Source organism: Tursiops truncatus, chromosome 19, assembly GCF_011762595.2.
Source record: "Tursiops truncatus isolate mTurTru1 chromosome 19, mTurTru1.mat.Y, whole genome shotgun sequence".
Lineage (NCBI taxonomy): Eukaryota > Metazoa > Chordata > Mammalia > Artiodactyla > Delphinidae > Tursiops > Tursiops truncatus.
Window position 1 is genome coordinate 20,287,904 of NC_047052.1, and position 13,824 is coordinate 20,301,727.

Genomic DNA, 13,824 nt, shown 5'->3' on the forward strand with positions numbered 1-13,824 from the left:
AGTTGTGCTCTTGTAGGCTGGACTACTGTTTTGCACTTTTGAATTCATTGACTCTTTTCTGCAAGTTTCCTCACCTTTGAAATGAATAACGGGAAAAAATGAATGTTCTATTTGCTCCAAATGCATTTACTCTTCTATTAAAAAGTCAATTCATTTTTATTGAACACATACTATACACCAGGCACTTTACTATTTCACCTGTGGCTTTTAAAGGCATTGCAAGTGGTTTCTGCTTGTCTGCTTATCTGATTATTCTGCTTGCTGATGTACCTAGATATCATCCCCTCTTCCACAGTGTCAGACCATGGGATTTGCAGCTGGAGAAACTTGGCTCAAGTTCAAGTTGTGCCATTTGCTATCTGTGTAAATTTGGTCAGAGTGCTCAAGCTGTCCTTTTTATTCATCAGCTGTAACATGGGAATAACAATAATTAGGTATCCCTAGAGAATAAGTGAAATAATGAAATACAGTTTGTGAAATTGCTTAACAAGGTGCTGGGCACTGGGTAGACAGTAAATATTTGTTTTTAAAAATATTGTTTTTAGTCAATGTGCATCTAGTCAGTGTGCATCTGGGGTCTGTGACCCCAGACCCAGGGTAACAGATGAGCCACCTTCCAGGTGCTGTGGCTCCTGAGGGACTGTTGAGCTCCTGGAGGGTCGCAGAGCCACATGGAAGATGTTACCACTGCCAGAGGGTCCTGAAAGCACAGCTGCTGTTGGAAGCTCTTGCTGTATAGATATCATTTCACCAATGACAAAATCACTTGACTTTTTCTAACTGGAGAGAACCTCCTCCTCGTCCATGTGTGTTAGTTTTGTGTTGCTGCTGTAACAACTTACCAAAAACTTAGTGGCTTAAAACAACACAAGTTTATTATCTTACAGTTCCGTAGATATGTATCTCACTGGGCTCAAATCACGGGCTGTGTTCCTTCTGGAGGCTCTAGGGGAGAATCTGTTTCCTTGCCTTTTGCAGCTTCTAGAGGCTGCCCATATTCCTTCACACATGACCCCTCCTCCATCTTAAAAGTCAGCAACTCTGGGCTAAGTCCTCATGCTGCTGCCGTCTATCTGGTTCTCTTTTATGCTCTCATGATTACAGTGAGCCCACCCCCACCCCCGCCGCCCAGATAATCCAGGATAATCTCCCAATCTCAAGATACTCAATTTAGTCACATCTGCAAAGTCTCTTTTGATGTGTAAGGTGACATATTCGTAAGGTTAGGATGTGGACATCTTTGGGAGACCATTATTCTGCTTACAATAACAAGTGAGGACACAGGCTCAGAGAAGGCAAGGATTTGACCAAGACCACACAGCAGCTGGTGGAGGGTCAGGACTTAATGACTGGCTCAGATCTGGGGTGTGAGGTGGTGGAGGCAGAAAGGAAGGAATCAGAGATAAAAACAATGTCGAACAGTCCAGCATACTGTCCCCCTGCCTCTGCTTCACTCATTTCTAGAAGCTTCCAGAGTTTGGCCCATAAGTCAGAGACAAAGAAAGGAGTAGAAGAGGACAAAATGATGATGTCAGGGGAAAATAAACGCACATTTATTCCAGCTTCTGTTGTGGGTGGAAGCTCAGCTTCCTTGGTGTTACATTTGTGGGCATAATTATCTGGTAACTCAAATTGAGCACCAGGAACCTGCTGGAGCTGGCGGGGAAGCTAGACCCCGGCGATACAGCAGGGGGAACGCAGAAGCCATCGGCTTTCCCGTCTTCCCCCCCGAGCCTGCCTCATCTGCTCATATGTAGTCAGCTGGTGGGCAGCCAGACAGTGGCTGCTGTTCTGTGGAGAAACTGAGCATTTATCCCTGGGTCTCTCCCTGGCACGGGGTTGAAATGCCCACCAGAGTGTGGCAGATGTGGTTCAAATCCAAGCTCTTCCTTTTACAACCGTGGGGTCTTGGGCAGTATTCCTACCCTCCCTGAGCTGCCTTGGTTTCCTGTATTATAACATGACATTGACGGTAACTATTTCATATGGTTGACCTGGGAATGAATACCGTGAGAATGCAATTAAACAAGGAAGCACAGGGCTAGGCACGTGGGAGGCTGTTGGGAATACCTGTTCTCCAGAAGGCAGCTGGGAATAGACTGGTGGGGAGACAGGCTGGAGGAGACCCAGGCTCATGCTGCTACCTGAGCACAGGTGCACGCACCTGCCCCGGTTGGCCCCTGTGCGCAAGGAAGCTACGTTCCTTTATATTGCCATCTCCGTCCATCCTAAACGGCTCCCTGGATCCCGGGGCAGCAGAGCTGTTCAGAGGGCCTTTTAGAGAAGAAGGCAGGGTGCTGGCATGTGGCGCTATGAACTTGGATAGCACTGCATACCCCTCTCCTCTGCAGATTCTTCACGTGCGTCAGCATCTCAGCCACTCTGAAGTCCCACCACTACAAAGAAAGTGCGGCTGAACCTTTTCCAAAGACTTGATCTCAGAGATTTTTAACTGGACCATCCGGCTGGATGCTGGTGTCCTGAGGATCTCCTGGCACAGTCTGGGGACACTGGGTCAAACGTGCCTCTGGTCACAGCCTCCTCTCTGGCCACAGGCGCCTTTTCATGCAAAGGCTGAGGCAGCTCATCTTAGAAAATATTGAGCAACCCCAAACTATATAAAAGCCCATTCCCCATACCCCTAGCGTTTCCCTTGCCATAGGTAGATGAATATAGCGTATGTTGCAGAAAAATAAAATGCCTTATATGTCAGCCCAGTTGGCTGGCTCTCTTTGAGGGGTGTTTTTGGGCCCGGTGTGGGTAAAGCTCCCATTTGTCAGGGCTGTGCTCATTGCCTCGGGCAGCTCCCTGGCTCTCTGAGCCTCCTTGTCCTGGACCCTTCTGCCTCTGGGCTGTGGATTGCCCCTGCCCCCTGGCTGGTGGCAGAGAGGGCAAAAATGTCCAAGCTCCTCAATCCCAAGCTGACCTTGGAGATAAAACCTCCTTCAGCCCTTCCCCCCCCCCCCCCCCAGGATGCTGCTGTTGGTCCTTGTGTGGAAATGAATGCACCCTGGGTTGCTTGATCCATCTGTTGTTGAAACCTCGGTGGCAGGGGGGCTGCTGTGGGTCGGTCTGGGTCAGCTGCCGCCCCTGTGCGCCTCCGCCATCCCTCCACCAGGCTTGCCTTTTCCCCCCAAGCTTAAATGTTGCAGTCCCACCATATCCCCCAGACCAAGATCAAACACTTCCTTCTTCCTAAAGTTTTCTCTCTTCCGTTTTTTCTTCTGCTGACCCTCTGAACGATCCTCATGATTTCCTGGCTTTGGTCCTAATCTCTGTGCGTGATTTTTCCTCTCCTATCAGGAGGCAAACTTCTCATTGGCAGCCAGCCTTATTCTAAGTAAGTGTTTATTGAGGACCAACCATGTCGACACCAGGCCCCTTACTTAAGTATTTTGCCCTCTAACCACTCTGGGGAGGGAGCATCTTTATCTTCATTTTATTAATGAAAACATTAGGGTTGGGGTCATGAAGAGACTTGCCCAAGCTACTGATACTTCAGAGGTAACAGGGCCTGAGTTTGAACCTTGATCTAACTGCAAGCTTCATAGCATCACTTGAAGCTTCATATCATCAGTTCCTCTTTTTTTTTTTAAATGAGACTTTGACAAAAATTCCATCACCAGGTTTCCAAATTCTCTTCCTCTGCAGTAAGGAAAATGCAACTTCATTGCCCATTTAAATGTTGTTATCAGTTTTATTGAAGTTGTAGTGGCAGGAGTTAGATAATGACCTGCGTGGACTGAGATTCTGGCAAACTTCCTAAACTGTAAGGTTATCCTTTTCATGTTGGGTTTTTGTTGTACTAATTGGTACCAATGCAACCAACCTGCTCAGCTGTGATTTTTTAGACCAGAGGAAATTTCCAGTCAGAAGCCTTCGTGGCCCTTTGTGGCACGTCTTTGACTGTTGGAAGGAGAATACCACCCACGTTCAGGGGACCCTCCCGGTCAACCAGGGTTTGCAAAGCCGCCCTCAGCAAACGGGGATGTGCTGAGGCATAATGGACCAGAGCACTCGTCCTCAGGCCAAACTGCCCTGGTGGGCCTTTAACAGACCCAAAGCCCAAGGTGCCCCTGGTGAAGCGGACTCTCTGGAGAGAGGTGGGCATCTGTGTTTGCACAGAACTCTGCAGCTTGAAGGCAACTGAAGGTGGGCGTCACTGGACCCCAGTGGGGAGGACCCAGGTCCTAGGAGGGGCAGTGGAAACACATGGGGATGCTCAGCCTGGGGTCCTGGGATGGGCCCAGAGAGCCAGGACAAACTAAGTTAGGGGATGTTCTGGGGGGGATGGGCTTCCAGAGGGAGGGTGACTTCTTAGCTGCGGAGACACTTTTGAAATTCTGAAGTTCTAGGACCGTTACAGCATTGCCCCATGCTCCATCCAACGTGGAAAAGAGACTTAAGAAGAGTGAAGACGACCTTTGTAAATAAGTTTAAGCATTTGCTGTTCACCAGGCCCCGGTACAAGGCCTGTGGCAGCCGTAACAGCAGGTAGCGAGTTGCTGTGTGTGTTGCTGAATCTTGTTAAAAGTCCAGCAGACGTGAGCCACTCAGCATTCACAGAGATGGAGAAAGGAAGGAGCAAAGATCCCTTCCCGACTCAACACTGTGAGGCCCTGGTCCCTCATACTGCCCTGGAGCTGCCGGTTATCTCATTCATCAGTGGCCCCTAACCTGCTCCCACCTTCCCAGCCCTCCTGTTGGCCAGGGGTTCTTTGGTCATTTCTGATTCACTTTCACAAGAAGTTGTGGGTAGATCATTGGAGGCCAGGACTTGCACCCTGAACTCCTGGGTTTCAAACCCTACTTCTGTCACTTCTAAGCTGTGTGTCCTTGGGCAAAGTACTTAACCTCTCTGAATCCCTGTTTTAATATAAAGGACTTTTACAATGATCCCCAGGGCTTTGGAAAAGGGTAAGATGAGTTAATGCATGGGTCAGCAAAATTTTTCCATAAAGGGCTAGATAGGGCATATTTTAGGCTTCGTGGGCCGTACGGTTGCAGTCTCAGTTACTCTGCCATTGTAGCACTAAAGGAGCCATAGATGATACATAAACAAACTGGTATGGCTGTTCCAGTAAAACATTATTTACATAGACAGGCAGTGGAGGGGTGTGTGTGTGTGTGTAGATTCAGGCCACTTGGTAACCCCTGAATTAATGCACATAAAACGCTTAGCACAGGGCCTGACGCAAGGTAATCTATGAATAAATAGTGATGGTTGTTATTATTATTACTAGTCATATACGGGGATAGCTGAGCACAGTCTCCCGGTTCCAGCTGGAAAGGTGTGCATGAGGGGAGGAGGAATCCAGGAGATCCTGCTGGGTGTTATGAAGACCATCCCACAAGCATCACGTGACATTACAGAGTGCTCTGATGTTCTAAAATAGCTGCAATGGTAGAAGGGGTGTTAGCACAGTGCAAAGCAGGGTAAGCGTGTGTGTGTGTGTGTGTGTGTGTGTGTGTGTGTGTGGTTGGGAGGGCAGGAGAGGAACATATTAATATTCTTTGCCAGACAGATCCTTGTGCAGTTATAACGGAGCTCCCCATCACCATTTGTCACTTAGATTCTTACCTGTAACTGGCAGGGAAAACCCATCATCACTAGAAGGGCCCTGATTGGAAGCACTGCCCTATAAGATGATTACTGTCTCTTTGGTTTGAGCATGGCTGGGACCCTCCCTGCCACCTCTCGAAGACACCCAGGGCCGGGGAGAATGTGGGACCACCTCTGTGACTGTCCCATGGTGTAGCTCTCTCCCTCTGGATCCCTCTTCTCTAAGTTCTAGAACATTCTCTGGGGCCTTTTCTAACTGGCTTTTCAGATACACTGTCTGAGGTTTGTGCTAGAGCCCAGGGCTGGAGGCTTCCATGCGTGCGAGCTCAGAAAATCCCAGCAAGTTGCCTTCATGATGATTTCATTAGGGGAGAATTGAGATGCTGCTGCCCCAGGTACGAGTGAGGGCGCCTTCCCTGAGGGCCACACTCAGCTTCTAAAGAGAAGACCGTGGCAGAGGAAAAGTACAGACCTTCGCTGACAGCCCCACATGCTGATCTGTCTAGATAAAAACTTGGGAGAGGCCATTACCATCCAACAGCGCTGCTGGAAACTTGCCCAGATATCAATTCCTGGATGAGTAACCACAGAGAGACAGTTTCTGTCTCTGAGAGAATGGTCGAGGCAGTTTCTGAAAGATTCCAGAGCTCCTGGCTCATTTTCAACCGGGGTCTCAACATCTTCACTTTGCAGCCGAGGAGGCCGAAGGTCGTGGCGGGTGTGCTTCCCGTCCCGCAGGCAGACAACGAACATGCCGGGCCCAGAAGCAGAAGGCCTCCGTCTAGTCCTGTGCCATGAGAATGCCTTCTCCCTGCATCGGAGTCAGCTGGTTGTATGTTTGTGCCTCTTGTCCATGCAAGTGATGTCTGTCGGCACTGCTCACAGCTGGACCCCCAGCCCCTAGACCAGGCCTTGGCCCATGGCGGCTCTAAGTATATGTTTGCTGAACAAATGAATGGCCATAACAGGAAGTTCCCCCAAGCTGTGCTTCCAGTGGGACAAACGGGCCCGTTATCCTCAGAGAAGTTTAAAGCCCCGTGGCCACTATGAATTGGAATTGCAAAGTAACTGAGAGAGGATGGGGCAGAACATTTGAAAATAGCTCCCCACATCTGTCTAAGGAACGTGTCTCAAGCTGGATCCTCTCAGAAGCAGATTCTGACTGCAAGTGGCTGGTTTGGCAGGTGCTCAGGGAAGCACCAGCAGGGCTCTGTGGAGGGGAGAGAGGGCAGGAAGGAAGACAGTACAGTGTGCGTGAACCAGCAGGCTCTGGGCGTTGGGGCAGAGCCCCAGGGGGGCCTCTGGGAGACTTGGGAGTCGTTCCACCTACAGGTGAGGAGCTAGAGTGGGGACCCACCAGCTCGCACTAATCGTGGGTGGAGAGCTGCTCCCAGGGTGTCAGCCCCTCCATGCCCCAGTCTGCCGGAGCAGCCAGGCTCGTGCACGTGCGCGCTGACGCAGGTGGCCGGCGGGAGATAACTGCTGCCCCCCTCTTCCTCCTTTTGATAAGTTAGGAAACTGAGGCTCAAAGCAGTTAAGGGACTTGCTGATAAGCAGTCAGGCTGGGCTTCAAGTCCAATTCCGTCTGGCCGTGGAGCTGTGCTCTCTCTGCTGTCCTTGTGGGTCCCCAGCACTTTCCCCGAGCGGAGCGTAGGGTGAGAGGGTCCCCCTGGCAGAATCTTCTCTGCCTTTTTCTAGGATGTGACTGCCCTGGTGTATTCCGTTATAACATCCTTCCTCCTTCTGTTCAGAGCAGTTAACTTTGCCTCATTATTATTTCATCGGGCTGAGCTTTAGTGAACCACAGCCTTTAATTTGTTTATTTAACATTCCTGGTCTGCACTTGCAGATAGAGTAAAACTGATTAGTTAATTAATTGTAGGCTGCCACAGCTCATGCTGGATCGTGACAGTATTTCAGAAGCTGATGGGAGCTCAGGCAGAGGTGGGTGGTGACGGAGATGGGTCACAGAGCCCTGGCCTGAGTGCAAGGCAGGGAGGGGACAGGCTGGCCTCCGTCAGCCCTGCCTGCCGAGTTCTGAGGCCACACAGGCCTGGTCGAGGCAAGAAGCAGGCCCGTGGCCTCAGTCCCAGCCATCGGGAATCCAGGTCCACCATGTTTCTTTGTGTAACACATTTGGTTCTATTTTTGGACCCAGGATTGGCTTTGGTGACATTGTCTTTCTGCCAAATTGATTCAAAAGTTCCAGAGGAAGGGTTCCAAACATGGGGCATGTCTGAAATGGTCCTGGTTCTAACGGGCTTGGCTGGGACAGCTGTGAACCCCAGGGGGCCCCTAGACTCATCCCAGCAGGAAGTCTTGCCAAATCAAGTGCCCCATGGCTAGAAATCAGGCCCTTTCTTCCTGTTTGAGATCGCGGCTTTGCCTTCCTCCAGGAACTGGGTCTGGAAGGGTGATGACCTTTCCCTCATTCTCCAGTCCTGTGTTGACATGAGACCCTGGCCCCCAGGATTCAGGTTTTGCCCAGCACGTTGTCCGCCATTGACCTCTTCTTGTACCCCCATGACACTGCCCAATTTTCATTCATTGCTAAATTCATAAGTGTTTATTAAGAGGCCTATTATATGGCAGACTCTGCCCTAGGCACTGGGACACAGATGTGGCCCCTGCCTTCACAGGGCTTCCTCTGTTGCATCCAGGGAACATGGCTTTGTTTTGCTCCCTCTGCAACCTTCCTACATTGCCCGCCAGCCTTGGTGGACCTTTTCTCTCGTATTTGTTGAAAGCACTTCCTGTGTGCTGGATGTTACCTCCTTCGATTTCCACCATAAGTGGAAAGGGTACTGCAAGAAGTACTCTTACAAATACTGCAAGAAGGAGTATTTAACTTGATGGGGGACGAAGGCTCCAGGAGATGACATGACCTGTGCCAAGCCAGGAGGTATCACACTTAGCGCTTGAACCTGGGAATTGCACTTGGAAGTCCAGAGCACCGTCTATTCAACTTGGCTGACTGAGCTCCAGCCATCCCTCCTCTGTTCCGTTCTGCTGCTTTTGAAATGACCGTGAACTAGGGTGCTGTGCTGGGACCGTTCTCCCAGGCTTGGGAGAAATGGAAGCTCTTGTTGTGAAATTGTATTTAGTGATCCTTTGCCTTGGGAAGGAGGAAAATGGCAGAAGAGACAGATTTTTCCAGGGTTGGGTTCCTCCTTGGACCCGGCCCCAGCTACTCAGCATGTGCCGTCTGGTTAGGACATACGGGCCAGTCTCAGATTAAAGCCCAGCCCTACAGGAACTTTGGCCTCTCCCAATGGCCTGGTTTGTCTATGGACACAGTGCTATTACTCTATGTTAAATACTTGTAGCTCTACAATAAATACCTGTTGAAGAGTGAATCAAAATGAATGAAGAAACTATGCAAATTTTGGTCTTGTCTCCTGCTACCTGGGGGACTTTGGGCAAGTCACTTCATTTTCCTGAGTCTGAGATTTATCAGCTATAAAATGGAATTTATAATATAGAGGGTTGTTGTGGAGATTAAATGAAATAACGTGGAAATGTCCAGCTCAGTTCCTGGTATACAGTAGGTGCTAAGTGCAGCCTCCCAAATTCAGGTTCAGGCAGGGATGGACAACGTCTTTCAGATTCGTTTTGTGCTCACCAGTCCATCTTTTTCTCTAATTCTCCCGGAAACGGAGAAATGCAGCTGCACACGGATGTTCCCACCACCCCCAGCGACTCTGGAAACATGTGCCTTGTTTATTCTCAGTCACCTCATCCACAGGATAGGGACACAGGCCTTTCATTCAGAGAGCTCCACAGGCAGCATGGAAGGCCTTGCCCACCTCTCAGCACCCTGAAAGAATGAGTGAGGTGTTGTTTCCATGTGCTGGGCAGAAGGATGGCAATTAGGAAGGATTCACTGTAATTACCTATTTATCTCTGAGATTTAACCTAGGAGTGTTTCTGTTCAAACAACAGTGTTTAGCGGTGCTCAGCTAGGCATACAACCTCCATCTGCTCCTTGGTGTCGGTGGACAGAGCCTGGGGGTGGGCGGAGGCATCCCTCTCTCAGCCTCACCAGCGAGCTTTGCTTTGTTGTCACCTTGAGTAGATCACTTTGCAGAAACACCAGTCGGTGATGGCTCAAGGACCAACTAATTTCGCTTTTGCTTTTTGATTGAGGAGTAGAGAGGCATTTCTTACAAAGCATTCCTGACAGGGACTTGAGAAGGGACACAGTAGTTTCTAAGACAGTGTGGAGGATTTTTTTAAAACTCATTGAAGTATTGGAGAAAAGGTAACTGATTTGCTCTGAGGCTGCTATGTTGAGGTGAAATATTAAAAGGAAAATATCTGTTGACTTGGGTCAACTCAAAGCATCCAATTGTCTTTTTTTTTTTAAATAAATTTATTTATTTTTGGCTGTGTTGGGTCTTTGTTGCTGTGCGCGGGCTTTCTCTAGCTGCGGTGAGTGGGGGCTACTCTTCTTTGCGGTGCGCGGGCTTCTCATTGCGGTGGCTTCTCTCGTTGTGGAGCACGGGCTCTAGGTGCGTGGGCTCAGTAGTTGTGGCACATGGGCTCAGTAGTTGTGGCGCACGGGCTTCCTTGCTCCGCGGCATGTGGGATCTTCCCAGACCAGGGCTCGAACCTGTGTCCCCTGCATTGGCAGGCAGATTCTTAACCACTGCACCAGCAGGGAAGTCCAATTGTCTTTTAAGCAACAAACATTTAGAGACAGTCAATGGTGGAAAAGATACTATGGCGGGTGCGGAGGTGGGAGTGATGGTGAACTAAAAACAATTAAAATGTAACTGTCTTTCAGGGGTCCAAGGTCAAGTGAGAGAGACCCACCATGGACATACCAGAGATACCAGTTGCCATGGAATGGCTGACCTGCACAAAGTAAGGACAAGAAGCCAGAATGGGCTGCTTGGGTGGTGTGGTGGGAGGCTGCTTCCTGGAGGCCGCATAGTCTTGATAGAGGGAAAGATATAACCACACAAGGGCAAGAAGCGGTCGTTTGGGCATGAAAGGCATTGGATCAAAGGCCCTGAGAATGGTCTGGCCATGGGACTGGTGGGGAGCAGTCAGACTTGCTCAGGGATAGGCTGGGTAGAAGACCTCAGATCCTAGTTTCTACTTTGTCAGCTAGTAGCTGGGTCACCCGGGCTAGGCGACCTCCCTGTCAGGGCATCACTGTCCTAGTGAATCTCATGGCTGATTGAAGACAAGAGTATGAAAATAAGTGTGAAGAGATTGTGCAACTCCCCTCCCTTTCTTCTCCTTAATTTCCTGCAAATCAATTCCACATGCCCAGCGGCCACTGGATATAAGATGAGGAAAGCCCCGTGGTCCGCAGATGGTCATTGGGTGTGACCGGCCAGTGTCACCCTCATCCTTGCCCCAGAGAACTGAGTGGAGTCTGCACCCACAGGTGGCAGTGTGAGACTCTGTGACCAGAACTGCACCCTGTGACCATGCCAGGAACATGAACCAGGCAGGTCTCATCTTCCTGTCATCCTTAAACTGAGATACGCTCTCCCGCCACAGAGTTAGCTACGTGCTGCAGCTGCTCCTATGACAAAGATATTACCGTAAACAATGAGGAAAACTTCCGGAAAACCTACTGTGGTAGGCAGAGTGATGGTCCCCAGAGAGGTCCTAATCCTCGGAAACTGTAAATCTGTTACCTCTTCTGGCGAGGGGAATTAAAGCTGCACATGGGATTAGTGTTGCTGGTCAGCCGCCCTTAAAATAGGGAGGTTGTCTTGGATTATCTAGGTGGACCCAGCTTAATCATAAGCGTTCTTAAAAGTGGATGGCAGAACAGAGATGGCAGTGAGCGGCGCGAGAAGAAATTAGCCCAGCACTGCTGGCTTCGGGGATGGAGGAGGGGGCCTTGAGCCAAGGAATGTGGGCAGCCTCTAGAAGCTGGAGAAGACAGGGCAACAGCCTCTCCCCTAGAGCCTCCAGAAAGGAGCACAGCCCTGCCAACATATTGACTTTAGCCCAGCGACACCTGTGTCAGACTTCTAATCTATAGGACTGTAAGATGATAAATTTGTGTTGTTTGAAGCTACCAAATTTGTGGTAATTTAGGAAATTACCACAGTGATAGGAACCTCCACCTACCCTCCACCTCTAATTCTCCTTCCTGAATTCCAAAAGATGCTGTCATTCGTATGTATGTTCACTCATTCATTCATTCCATTGCGCTTACATATACTCATGTATTCCTATACTTTAGGTTCCCAATTTGTAAATAGAAGTTAACAGTAGAAAAATATTTCATAGGGTCTTTTTGAAGATTAAATTAAATGAAACAAGAAAAGGGCTTAGCACGTTGACTGGCGTGGCGCAAGCATTCATAAATGTTAGCTGTCTCTGCCATTTTTTTTTTTTTTCTTGTTGTTCAGTCAAAAAACCTCTCTTGGGCACCAGGCTTGTCCCAGCTCTGCCTGAGCTCAGGCCGTGGTTCCTGGATGGAAGAACAGGTTGGGTGAGGGTCACAGGGGGCTTTCTCTGAAGCCCTTCTCAGTAACTATGTGTCATTGGCCGCCTCTACCTACAAGGCAGGCTACTAGATTCAGTCCTTCTCTTAGGCTCATGGCTGCCCTTGAACAAAACCAGGGTTCTCTTAGGGAGACAGGGAGATTGGATTTTAGTATGAAATTGCCCACAGTTGGTAAAGCTGTGGAGACAAAGGAAGGAAGTTAGTGAGAACAGGCAATGATCATTTGGGGAGTACCATTAGGTACCATATCTTTTATGTGTCCTTCCATGTAACCTCACAACCACCCTGCAAGGTTAGTAGTCTCGTCCCCATTTCAGTGTGATGGGACAGAGACCCAGCCTCACACAGCTAATAGGTAGAGGCAAAATGGAACCTCTGGATTCCAAGTCTTCTGGATTCCAAGTCCACGCCCCTTCCATCCACCACTGCCTCACCTTCAAGGTGGGGGGCTGCAGACGAACCCAGCAGATTGAAAACCCCATTTCTCCCTGCTCTTTTATTCTCTGGCTTGACTGTAAAAAGAGGTGTTTCCTCCAGCAGGACACAGGCTGGTTTTCTCTGGTCTTTCCAGCTCCTCTCCTTCAGTGCTGGGGGAGCAGTGCTGCTCTCAACACCCACGCCAGCCCTGTCCCTGGGCAAGTGCAGCCAACAGGAAGCATCCCACGTAGATCCAGTGCAAACTGAGCAAGGCTTCCGGAAGCAAAGCTCTCTGGCTCCTGAGAAACCTCATGTCCTGCTAACCTTTCCTTCGCAGCTTCTCTGGGCTGCAGGGGGCTGCCCCTGGCGCTGCCTAGCACATACCTAGTTCCTCCTCTTGCCAGAGCGTTTCTTGCATCGTTGAAGCCCGTTGAGCTTTTCTGTTCACTTCGGGACCACATTTTGCTTCCTGGGTGCCCACTGGACAGCTGAGCCCATCTTGTGTGAGCCAGTCATCATGGAAAAACCCTTCAGGAGGCAAGACACAGGCGAGGGGTCCTCATGGAGAGTCCATCTGTCTGAGCCGAGATCTGTCATCAATTGTCCTAACTGAAATTGAGGCACATTAGTAAGACGGTCAGCCAGCAAATAAAAGGGGGCCTTTAGCTATCATTTGGAAATAATTATCCAAGTAAAAATTGAATGAGTGATGAGGCTCAGTAGCTGAGGCAACATCTCTTAGACTAAAGCAGCTGTGCCTTTTAGATGCCCAGGGGTGACTGATGGCAGAGGAAAGCCTGCGTGTATCTCTGGGACCACATAAGGAGGCACGGGCAGGAGTTTCATAATGTCCTTCCCTGACTCACTGCAGGCAGGCCCTCTGGGGCTGAGCTGTGAGCACTTGAACCACAGCACTGGAGACACACCGGTGACTGTCCAGCTACAGGACTCTTGCATCCAAACAGCAGTTTTCCCTGGCACGGGCTTGGGAAATTTTACCCCTCCGTTAGAGTGGCCTCCTGAGTTTTCCTCTCTAATCAGCCTTCATTCCCAACCACAGGATGGCCATGGTGATTAGACAAGACGGGGTGTGTGCCCTGCAGGTGTGCAAGTCGCCTTCCCATCCCCTAAACCTCCGTCACTTGCTTTGTCAGCATCTCCTGCACGAGGACCGTTAGGTGTTCCATAGTGCTTCCTGGTTCTTTCTCTGCATGTTTATTTTTCATGCAGCTGAAATAGAATCCAAAAGAGAGAACAGTCAGAGTAAAGTTGACTAAGTACTTACTCTGAGTGAGGCTTTGTGCCAAGGACTTTACAATAATTATCATATTGTTTCCCTAAGACAATTACCATTATATTTACAGAT

The 13,824-nt window shown here is 49.6% G+C and overlaps 1 protein-coding gene across 1 annotated transcript in view; it reads left to right on the forward strand.

Annotated features, from left to right (window-relative positions):
* The window catches only part of LOC109550088 (thymidine kinase 2, mitochondrial), an 886,444-nt gene that overhangs the window by 624,014 nt on the left and 248,606 nt on the right, over window positions 1-13,824 (forward strand). Inside the window, exon 18 of the mRNA XM_073796974.1 lies at window positions 10,350-10,429. The gene's annotated coding sequence lies outside the window, so the exon portion shown is untranslated. The remainder of the gene's footprint in view (window positions 1-10,349; window positions 10,430-13,824) is intronic.